Below are 12,078 nucleotides of genomic sequence, written 5' to 3'. Positions count from 1 at the left end.
CCCTGCCTTGATGCCTTTCTCAGAATCCTCCTTACATGGTCTTTAGATGGCAGGAAGGAAGGAGATTACATTTTAATTGTTTGGTGACATCAAAAGGAGAAGAACTGTTTTTTTTTTAAATTGATGTTTGCATTTCTTACATTTTGCACTTTAAATAAAAAGGAGTTGCTTTATTTTGTATCTTTTTCTGTTTTGTTTCCTTGTGATGAGATACAAACATTTTTCTTCTTGCTATTTTGGGAGCACTTTTCTGTAACATCTTACAGGTGTGGTTAAGTATTATTTTCAATGAATTAAAAGACAAATTTAACATAATTGCCACTCAATTTCATTTTAACTTTATCTTTAAATTATTGATTTATCTTTAAAGTCTTGACGTGCAATATAAGAATTTTTATCGGATGAATACAATTTGGAATTCTGGAAAAGAACACCTTGAGGGAAGTTTAGGAATTACTGTCACTTTCTGTGCCCCTTTAAATTGGGTATTAATGTAATGCTCTTTAAACTTCCCGAGTTTAACCAGTAGTACCCAAAAGTACTCTAGACCACCTGCCCTTTGGCAGCTAGCCGCGCTCAGCCATGTGGCAGCCTAGATTATGGTATGCTCTTTGGATCGGTACTACTAGTAGTTAAAATTACTTGATTCATAATTGAGGGCTCTCAAAATGTTATTTTAAAGGGGAAAATGTTGGTTATTGATTGATTTATTTCCCAAAAAACCTTGCCATTTTTCCTTTTAATGACAGAAACTCTGTGGAACACCTGTAGAGGCCTCTGAATCCCTTCTGGAATCTGATAAAAGCATTTATGCACAAATACAGAGTTTTGCCTACAACTTAAGGAAGTTTACATATCTGAGGTTAAGAGTCCCTTTCTTAAATGGTCTATTTTTATAGTTTGTAACCAAGGTTAGAAACTGGTACAAAGTGATTTATTCCAAATCAGTAAGAGATTAGAAATTCACTTTCATTTTTGTTTTTTTCTTTGCGAAGAGATTTATGAGAACAGATTGACATCTGAAAACATAGCTTAATTTTGAGCACCTTAAGTCTTAAGCAGTTTGATTAAAATAGTTTAACAAATACCATTTAAGAGAAAGTATTTCAAGTTAGGCTTCAATTTTCTTCCTATAAAGCAAGTTGTCTAAGCCAGAAAGGGCCAACATTTTGTACTTGGGAGCAGTTAGGTTCTGAACACATGGGGAACGTGCATATTTGAGTGCTGTGCCTCAGTCTTGGGATTTATGGTGTTGAGCATTCTGGGTTTTAATTGTAATAGGGTGATTTGGTGGTTATCTAATTTCAGATGAAAGGTGCTTTTGAATTCTACCTGTTGAGCTGATTAATTTGAGATGTGCTCAGCAATGAGGAGGAAAGGCAGCTTTCAGACCATCTGCCATGCCTACTGGGCTTGTATTGAGGACCATGAGTCAAAACAGTAGTGCTTGTCCAGTTGGAAAACTCAGGGAAAAGACTAATCTCAGCTTAAAAGTCTGCTGCCAAAGTCAATTACTGAGTTCAAAGACAGCGAGATAAAAAATAGCTAATTATAAAAGTGAGCCATATGGACTTAATTATAAACAATAAAATAAACTCTTACTAAAAAAAGGCATAAATCCATCACTTTGCAGTTCAATGAACATTAAAACTGGGAAATTAGCCTATTCTTTTTAATGATAAAAATCAGTAATAGTATATTATGCATTTATATGCTAAATATTCTAGGTTTCTTTTGTATTTTTTATTTATTTTTTAAAGATATATTTTCAAGAAAGCACAAATTCATTATTTTATAGGTAAAGAAACCAAAGCTAGAGAAGTTAGAGCCACAAAGCTAGGAAGTGATGCAGTAGAAATTGGAACCCAGGACATGCTGATGCGACCTCAAACCTAAATGATTTATGCTCTCCATGTTGCTTCCCTTTAAGACTTGAATGATAAACTGTTGGCACTTTTATTAATATTAGTCATGCTTGTATTGTTTGTGTTGTGTTAATAAGCACACACAAAGAGGCTTAAAACAGTAGAATTTTATTTCTCCTTCATGTAAAGCTCAAAGGCAGGGTAACCTTGGTTGCAGTCATCAGATCTGTGTTGATAATGGTTCTACTGCCTTTAGCATGTGGCTGCTGCCAGTGTAACTAGAGGTGTTGCTATCTGAACGGCCAGATTTAGCAAATACAAACACTAGACACACAACTAAATTTGAATTTCACATAAACACAAATAATTTTTTAGCACAAATATATCCCATGAAATATTTGGGACATTTACATTTTTGATGCTTTTTATATCTGGCAAGTTGAATGTCAGTGTTCCTGGTAAGTATATTTCTCAAATATTGCACGGAATGTATTTACACAACATAATTTGTTATTTTTTTGATATTCAAGTTTAAATATGTGCTCTGCATTTTATCTGGCAACCCCAGTTGACATCAAATGGGATGGCTGGTGATCACGGAAGAGTTTTTGAGAAGTTTTTTATGGGACAGGCCTGAAAGTGGCAAATTAGTTTTGTGCACATTTTCTTGGTAACAATCTATCTGTGTCATCGCCACACCTATACAGAAGTGGGAGGGTACAATGGGTGGACATTTATCTACATCAATATTATGCTATGGAAGGGAGGCAAAAATCATAGTTAGACATCTTAGTATTTCTGCCATAGCACATTAGCAGGTGTCACATGCCAATTTGCATATACAGGCAACATGTAATAGGAATTAAGCATTTTGTCTTGACAAATTAGGACTTAAAGTATAGGTCAGTCTCTAGCTGTGAGGCTTGGATAAGTTACTTTTCTTTTCTAAGCCCCAGTTTCCTCATTGATCAAAAGAGATAACACAGAATATCTTTAGAGAGTTTTTAAAATAATTAAATCAGATAAGACATGTAAAGTAATTTGCACTGTACCTGGGAATACATGATGGCAACTACTTCTATGAGTCATAGAACAGAAATATTTACCAGTCTATTTACTTTGTGTCTTTTCTGTTCCCAGTGTTTTCTGGTGGCTAAAAGAGAAGAAAAAGTAAGCATGATAAAGGCTAATTAAAAAGTCATTCCTCAAATCTCCTTAAAATTAGAGGTAAGTTCACTGAAATAATTCACATTTCATAACTCAAAATAAGCAAAACTTTGAATCTTTTTTTTTACTTTTTAGCTGACATTTACTGGAACTGAAGGTTTCATTTTTAGGTGCTTGTTTGTGAATTGTAGCTGAAAACATAATAATAATGAAAAAATATATAATGGTAGTAAAAATATGCTCTGTGTTGGTAATAGTTAAAAATTACAGAGAAGCTGAATATCTGCTTGGGTAAAGAAATATTTTTAAGGCAGGAAAACTGCTAAACATGAATAATAATGAGTATTCATTATTATCAGATGTAAATATTTACCTGATACCTAGGCAGTCTGTTCATGCACACACAAATTATTACTCCAACTTCTTATTGCACTGCCTTATAACTTTATCTGAGCACGCATAGTTCTTGAAACTAAAATTATGTCATTCTTCAGGATGATGGGTATTATAAAGACTTATCTGTCAAGTAGCCAGCTGTGTTATGGCAGGTCATTCAGATTCTTTCTCCTCTCACTTTAATTTACTTTCAGGAGAGAGATGACTGGTAAAGTTTAAGCAAGCATGATAAAGATTAATTAAAGAGTTATACCTCAAATCTCCTTGAAATTAGAGGTTGATTCACTGAAATAATTCACATTTCATAACTCAAAATAAGCAAAACTTTGAATCTTCACAAGAAAATTGAAGAGCTATACGGATTACCCAATTCTTTGCTGTGGAATTGTGCAATTGAATTTAGAATATAATAGAATTTGTGTTTCCAGTAAAATCAGCTCAGAATATCTTCACATCATAGAACTAAATTAGACCATAACTCCCTCTAATTAGTTTGGATAGCAATAGTTTTAGTCCTTAATCACACCTTTTAGTAAAGTATTCTGAAGTCCTTAGAATAAAGTCTATTGTCCTACACACTTGGGAGTAGTTCTCGAGAGGGGGATGTTAACAGGTGCATTGACAAAATAGGTGATCTGAAGAGTAGTTTTTAATTGTCTATGAGTATTTTTTAACATTGAAAACTTGGAAGCGTGATATTATATAGTTGATCATGTGTGTCCTGAAGCATGTTTAATAGTAGTAGAATATACAAACATGACTAAATATTTCATTTCCTGGTAACTTCATTAAGGTTATGGATACGTGTTGAGACATTATACAATGTCTTGGTTAGAGAGAGAAAACCCTTCCCTCAGATGATTTATTTTCTGCATCAACTCTTTCTTTCTCAAGAACCAGTCAATATTTGCAGATCAATTCTTTGTTGTGTACAGAAGCCTTTATCACATGCCTTCTTCCATTCTTTAAATCTGCCTGCCCTTGTTATCTGCTATCTTCTAGACTGGGACAGAGAAAGACGTTATTAGAATATGACTGAGGTTTGGTTACCACACTTTGGTAGTGAGGTGATGTGGAGTTGGTGAGGCAGTTTGAGCATCCTTAGGGAGACATTTAAATGGAACCTCTGACACTATGAGTCAAATGAGGGAAAAGAAAAACGGGACAAAAATAATTGTTTGATTTCTGTTCAGTTTAAATCTGAGGACAAACTTATGAAAAGCAGGTTGTTTACTTTGACATTAAAGACCTGCATAGACAAATGGTACTTAAATCTCTTCAGTAGTGACATTTTCATTGATGACATTAAGAACATTGAAAACCTAAAGGGCACATGAGAAGAAACTAGAGAAAGGGGAAGGGGATATATCTGTGGGTATGGTAAAGTATATTTTGAGGACCAGAGCCATCTTGGAGGGATGGGGTCAGGAGTTCTCAGAAGAATGGCAACTATTTGTATAGATCTGTATGGGAAAAAAACTTATGAAAATTAACTTGGCAAGCTTATTTTTGTTCCTATCTTCCTAAATGAACTTTATCTTTCAAATATATTTAAACAATAGGTAGCCATCTTGAGAAGGGAGGAGTCCTAGCTGGTATATGCATTTAGTCTTTTTAATCTTGTTGTCATTGAAAAGTAGACTGCCCAAAGTAATTTACAGAATCAACGCTATCCCCATCAAGCTACCATTGACTTTCTTCACAGAACTGGAAAAAACACCATGAACTTCATATGGAACCAAAAGAGAGCCCGCATAGCCAAGTCAATTCTAAGCAAAAAGAACACAGCAGGGGGCATCACACTACCGGATTTCAAACTATACTACAAGGCTGCAGTAATCAAAACAGCATGGTACTGGTACCAAAACAGAGATATAGACCAATAGAACAAAACAGAGGCACCGGAGGCAACACAACATATCTACAACTATACAATCTTTGATAAACCTGACAAAAACAAGCAATGGGGAAAGGATTCCCTGTTTAACAAATGGTGTTGGGAAAACTGGCTAGCCATGTGCAGAAAGCAGAAACTGGACCCCTTCCTGACACCTTACACTAAAATTAACTCCAGATGGATTAAAGACTTAAACATAAGACCTGGCACCATAAAAACCCTAGAAGGTAATCTAGGCAAAACTATCCAGGACATAGGAGTAGGCAAGGACTTTATGAACAAAACACCAAAAGCATTGGCAACAAAAGCCAAAATAGACAAATGGGAACTAATGAAACTCCACAGCTTCTGCACGGCAAAAGAAACAGTCACTAGAGTGGATTGGCAACCAACAGAATGGGAAAAAATTTTTGCAGTTTACCCATCTGACAAAGGGCTGATATCCAGAATTTACAAAGAACTCAAACGGATTTACAGGAAAAAAACAAACAAGCCCATTCAAAAGTGGGCAAAGGATATGAACAGACACTTTACGAAAGAAGACATATATGAGGCCAACAATCATATGAAAAAATGCTCATCGTCACTGGTCATCAGAGAGATGCAAATCAAAACCACATTGAGATACCATCTCATGCCAGTTAGAATGGCGATCATTAAAAAATCTGGAGACAACAGATGCTGGAGAGGATGTGGAGAAAAAGGAACACTTTTACACTGTTGGTGGGAGTGTAAATTAGTCCAACCATTGTGGAAGACAGTGTGGCGATTCCTCAAGGCCTTAGAAATAGAAATTCCATTTGACCCAGCAATCCCATTACTGGGTATATATCCAAAGGACTATAAATCGTTCTACTATAAGGACACACGCACACAAATGTTCATTGCAGCACTGTTTACAATAGCAAAGACCTGGAATCAACCAAAATGCCCATTGATAATAGACTGGATTGGAAAAATGTGGCACATATACACCATGGAATATTATGCAGCAATTAGAAATGATGAGTTCGTGTCGTTTGTAGGGACATGGATGAATCTGGAGAACGTCATCCTCAGCAAACTGACACAAGAACAGAAAATGAAACACCGCATATTCTCACTCATAGGTGGTTGATGAAAAATGAGAACACATGGACACAGAAAGGGGAGTACTAAACACTGGGGTCTATTGGGGGGAAAAGGGGAGGGCCAGTGGGAGGGGGAGGTGGGGAGGGATAACCTGGGGAGAAATGCCAAATGTGGGTGAAGGGGAGAAGGAAAGAAAAGCACACTGCCATGTGTGTTCCTATGCAACTGTCTTACATGCTCTGCTCATGTACCCCAAAACCTAAAATCCAATAAAAAATTTAAAAAAAATACAAAAGAAGAATGAAATACCAGAAATATTTTTATAGAACAAATCAGCAGTGGGGGAGCATGTTTCTGACACAGGTGGTATTTGGCAGAAGTACCTGGTCTGCAACTTACTGGGAGCAAACACATCCTTTATCTAATTATAAGAAGACTGAATTTGGATGCTGTAAATCAATTTCCCCAGGCACTACCTGTGTTCCTGGGTACTGAAGAAAATGGGGTGTGACATCTTGAAGGGTTTATCTCAGCAGGGTCCAATTCAGAACATAAATAAATAACTTTAACTCAAAAAAAAAAAAAAAAAAAAAGAAAAGTAGAATTAAACCACAGATTCTGAGGAAACCACTTTAGTATGATTAAAAACATTCATTACATTTTCCTCCTAAAAGCAGTTTCCCTAAAGCATGGAAAAATGTTAAAAATGCATTCACATTAAAGTCTGATTCTTTTTCTAAATTGGAAAACATGAAAGTGCATTAAATTTTTTTTTCTGCTGAACAGTCATTAGAGTAATAAGGAGACTGTTGGTGATGAATATCTAGGGGGAACATTAATCATCCTCATCTTTTAGTTTTCTTCTGATAAAAACAACATTTGGAGACAACCCAATCATAATTGCAGTAGAAAGTTTATAGAAAGTAAAATCCATGGACATTAAGGTCAACTTGACTTTTGGGTCATAATTCCACAGATACACATTTCATGAAATTGAGAAAAATGAACTTTAAATATATGATTATTTAGACTTTATTCATGAGTTATTGGTCTCACCAGTATCTTCTTATGTCTTTGCTTCTTTTTGTAGTGCTTTATTTCTTGGCATCACCTTTACCTTAAATCATTTAGGCAAAAAAAGTTAAGATTTTTACTTAGGTATTAAAAGTTCTAATTAAAGTTTTAATATTCGAAAAGGTTGAAGCTGTTTGCTAAATAAGATTTTAAATGACCCCTAGGCTATTTCTAGTTACCATAATATGATGCCTTTATCATTAGTAAACACTGTGGGAGTATCATTACATGTTATGGGGAGGGCAATTTGTTAGTAGAAAAATGGAGTAAGAAGTGGTTACTGTCTAAATACAGTTCAGCTGGGGACAGATGTTTACTGTTTCACTGTTTACTGTATTTTGGATATTCTTGCTTAGTCATATCAGCTAGTAAAAGACAAGTACCATGAAGTTAATGAATGAACACAAACAAGTATCATGAAGTTAATGAATGAACACAATCAGAAGATTTTCTTATTCATGTGAAATCCAAAATACCTTCTGTGGTAGGCAGAATAATGACCTTTCCCACAAAGACATCCACATCCTCATTACTAGAATCTGTGAATAGGTTACCTCACATTGCAAAAGAGACTTTGCAGATGTTATTAAGTTAAGGATATCAAGATGGGAAGATTATCTTGAATTATCTGTGTGGGCCCAATCTAATCATAAGGCCTCTGAAAAGAGAAAGATGGAGACGAGAGAGACACAGAGGCAGGCCATGATGGAAGAAGAGGGACAGAGAGAAAGACCGAAAGGTGCGGCACTGCTGGTTTTGAAGATGGGGGTTGGGACCATGAGCCAAGGAATGCAGGTGGCCTCTAGAAGCTAGAAAAGTCAAGGAAACAGATTGTCCCTTTAAGCCTCCAGAAGAAACAGCCTTATCAACATGATTTTAGGACTTCCTATCCCCAGAACTATAAGATAATAAATGACCTTGTTTGAAACCACTGGGTTTGTGACCATTTGTTACAGCAGTAATAGGAAAGTAGTCCACCTTCCATGTAGTCATTCATAGTCTCTTTTCATTTTATGACTCTGATACATCAGTTGCATTTATTTTAGCTAGTGAGTGGAGAAAGAGAATGAGGGATGCCACATAGGAGATTTTTATGAGGCAGGGAAGTAAATGGCAAACACAATTTCTAGTCACACTCCATTGTTTTTACCCATAACAAGGTGTCATATTGACCGAAATTTTTCTTTAGATGTTATGATCCCCTTATGAGTTTAGTACTTTTCTGTATGTTCTTATGACACCCTGTCCATGCAGCTCATGCTAAACATCTGGTAGTCATTTTTGATACTTCCCTCTCTCTTGGCCACAGAGCCTTAATGATTTTGTCTAATACGTCCATCAATTTTCTCCATCTCCATTACGACTATTCTCATCCAAATAGCTGTATAACTACATCCAGAATAGTTGTGCAGCCTGGAAGAATATGAAGACTGTTTGGTGAGCAGGTGAGCAGTTTTTGCCATGGATGCCAAACTGGTTCATCAGCTCATGGTTGTTGTTTCTTCCCCATCCCTATTATCTGATAATGAATTTTTAGTGACATTACTTAGCTTTTCAAATGCTGAATATTATAAGGTAAGTGTAAGGCATTTTCCTCAGTTTTAAAGGGGAGCTAAAGGTCTATAGTCATCTCAAGCTCTTTGAGGTGAAAGTAAAAAAAAAAATGAATAAATTAAAAAAACACCTGCATATCTCTAATGGTAAAATAACTTGACTGATATGAGTCAGAAGACCTAGGGCAGAAGTAAGACTCAAATTCAAATAATTAAGTTTATAATCTTTATGAGAAATAATTTTGCTTTAATTTCTCAGCACTACTGATGAGTTGTGTTGGGCCATGAGCCTCAGTCTTGCCTACTGCTTTCTCCCATTTGGAAAAGTTAACACAGTGGGGAACATGCGAGTAGAGGTGGTGAGCCTTGAAGTATTGCTTTGCCTTACTCACTAGATGAGTTCATTCTGAATACCAGATGGTGCTACTTCATTTGCATTTTTACAAATATGTAATTCTTTTATTTTTTAAAGAAGAAGTAGGGATCGTATTTGTCCCAGAAACTTGTAGAAATTACAGTATTTTGCTGCTATCTTGTATCATGCTCCTATTTCATTTATCATGGCTTATACATATGTTTTAAGATTCTTTATAATACTTTATAATGTCACTATGTTTTTCTTGTTATAAAGTGTTAGGAGTTCACACCAAACATTTAGAAAATATAGATAAGTAAAAGGGCCACCATACTAAACTATCAACTGTTAACTATTTGGTGCATATACCTTCTGTAAATATAGTGATCTGTCCACAAGAACTCAAATTTGAAAATGTTCTTCCCATATCAGAGAAGCCATATTAAACACAATTTTTCTTTAGACTTTATGATCTTCTTATCAAACACTTTTCTCCATTTCATTATAAGGCACCCTGTCCATGATACTTCTCATGCTAGGTATCTGGTAGTCATTTTTGGTACCTCCCTCTCCCTTCACCTCTCACATTCCTTCATCTTCTGTATTCACTCTGTTACCAAGTCTTCTTGATTCTGTCTATCTTCATCTGCTTTTCTTCATCTCCTCTGCTGCCACTTGCATATTGGCACATGCACATATGGACATATTTCTTCTTACTCATCACCATGTTCCTAATAACTACTTGCCTTTTGGATTTCATATTTTGATATCGTTTTGTCCAGGAAACATTTTCTTGCTGTTCAGACAGGATGTGTTGTGCCTTTCGTGTGCCATCTTAGCACCATATGATTATCTTTATTATACCACATATCATCACAGCATTACACTCTGTTTGCTTGTCTGTGTTTCTCATGGTGTTCCTAGTGCTTAGCACAATGCCCCATCCCATCAGGTCTTTGATACATGTTACTGAATAGATAAATGAGCAGTAGTGTTAAAGTAGGACAGATGGGTGAGAGGATAAGTTTTGTCCTCTGAAAGACATGTTGATTCTTGAGTAAATGAGTGATGTAGAAACAGGTGGCTTTAGAACTGGTATTATTATGGAGAATGAATTGGGAAGAAATGGGATGCATTTAAAGAGCACTGGTGGGACACTGCTACTGTGATCCAAGAGTGAAACCATGAAAACATTGACTCTTGCTGTTACTGAAATGGGAAGGTATGAATATGAGGACCTCAACTGAAGAAGCAAAGAGATCTGCTCCTGATCACTTTCGGGTTAAATAATACACATAGGGCTGTCAGGGGTCTATCCCAAATGGCTCAGAGAGGGAATTCTGAAAGGAGGGATGATGGGCACAGGTTAGAAGACCTTTTAAGAAAGAAAGGTGGAAGATTACTAAAGCTAGCCCTTTTCTTTCCCGCCATCTGCTCCTCAGAAAACCATGTATCTTAGCTGAACTTTTTCTGACTTGGTTACATAAACTGTTTTTTTCAGGGTGAGTGGCTCTGACTGCCTCCCTGGGGAAATTTGTTTAATTGTGTCTAATGGGCTGCTCTTCAGTTTTCTCAGTTTGCATTTTTTAACATGGACAAGTTGCAGAAGTAATATAAGGAACAGCACATAACACAATCTGTCATCCAAAAATTGGAAAACTGAGCCAGAAGTTAATTTCTCGTGTTTGCAAATACTAAGAAAACACCACCAAAACAACATGTGTACTTGTATGCAGGTCATGCTATGGATCATAATTATAAACTTTCATGATAATGCAATTAACAATAGTAATTCTGAATAAAAAGGAAAAAAGATATCAACATAGAGCCACAATGAATGAGCAAATATTTGAAGTCTGCTTACTCTATTAAAGGTATCATGTACGTGGTATATGAGTGCAAAGAAGTATAAAGAATAGTCTTTGCTCTCAAGGAGCTTATACTTTGGATGAAGAGATAAGCTATAGACCTATGAAAGTGTAAGTAAAATACAGGAGTAATTTAATGTATAGCTGTATCATTACTTAGGGTTCTGGGTTTTAGATAACAAGTCAACTCAAGAAGTAAGCAACACAGAGGAATTTATTATAAGGAGACAGGAACATATCTCAAGATCAGGAATGCATTAGGGCCTCAGAAAAGGAGCTGGAAAAACTGCAAAGCCACTACCTCCCTTCTCTGCTTTCCTGCCCCTCCAACTTCCCACTGACTCACTTTCTGAGGTGCTCCACAGTTTCCACATTTAGATGTTGCTGACTGGCTACTTGATTCAAATTCCAAATTTGTAGTTGGAGAAATATGTTTATGCTAATTGGATTAAGCATCATTTCTTAATCCAACTAACTGTAATTTGGATGGTTATGTAATATAGATAAAGCTGTCAGAGCTCAGAGAAGTCATTTTTAGAGAAGGTGCTCACTGTAGTGTAAATATTTTATTCAGGGATTATCTGTCCTACTACCATCAGTAGGCATGGCCGAACCACAGAGATTCCAACTGGGGAACAGTGTCCTGGGTTGTAAAAATAATAAGAACTTGTCATAACAGCTCCCGATTTGGTCAGAATTTCTATTTGGTACTGTAGAGATTTTTCTGTTGGATAGATGTTTCTACATACATTAATCATAGCTATGCTTGGTTGGAATGTCACTCTGTCATTTGTCATACTAGTGAATAGTCACACTTTCCTTTCCTGTATTT

The 12,078-nt window shown here is 36.0% G+C and overlaps 1 long non-coding RNA gene across 1 annotated transcript in view; it reads left to right on the top strand.

Moving 5' to 3' along the window:
- The window catches only part of LOC144577393 (uncharacterized), a 163,972-nt gene that overhangs the window by 31,113 nt on the left and 120,781 nt on the right, over positions 1–12,078 (top strand). The window contains exon 4 of the long non-coding RNA XR_013521160.1: positions 3,006–3,092. This is a non-coding gene — a long non-coding RNA (uncharacterized LOC144577393). The remainder of the gene's footprint in view (positions 1–3,005; positions 3,093–12,078) is intronic.

Source organism: Callithrix jacchus, chromosome 8 (assembly GCF_049354715.1).
Source record: "Callithrix jacchus isolate 240 chromosome 8, calJac240_pri, whole genome shotgun sequence".
In the NCBI taxonomy this organism is placed as follows: domain Eukaryota; kingdom Metazoa; phylum Chordata; class Mammalia; order Primates; family Cebidae; genus Callithrix; species Callithrix jacchus.
The sequence above is the reverse complement of the archived record's forward strand: the minus strand, read 5'-3'. Positions and strand labels throughout refer to the sequence as shown.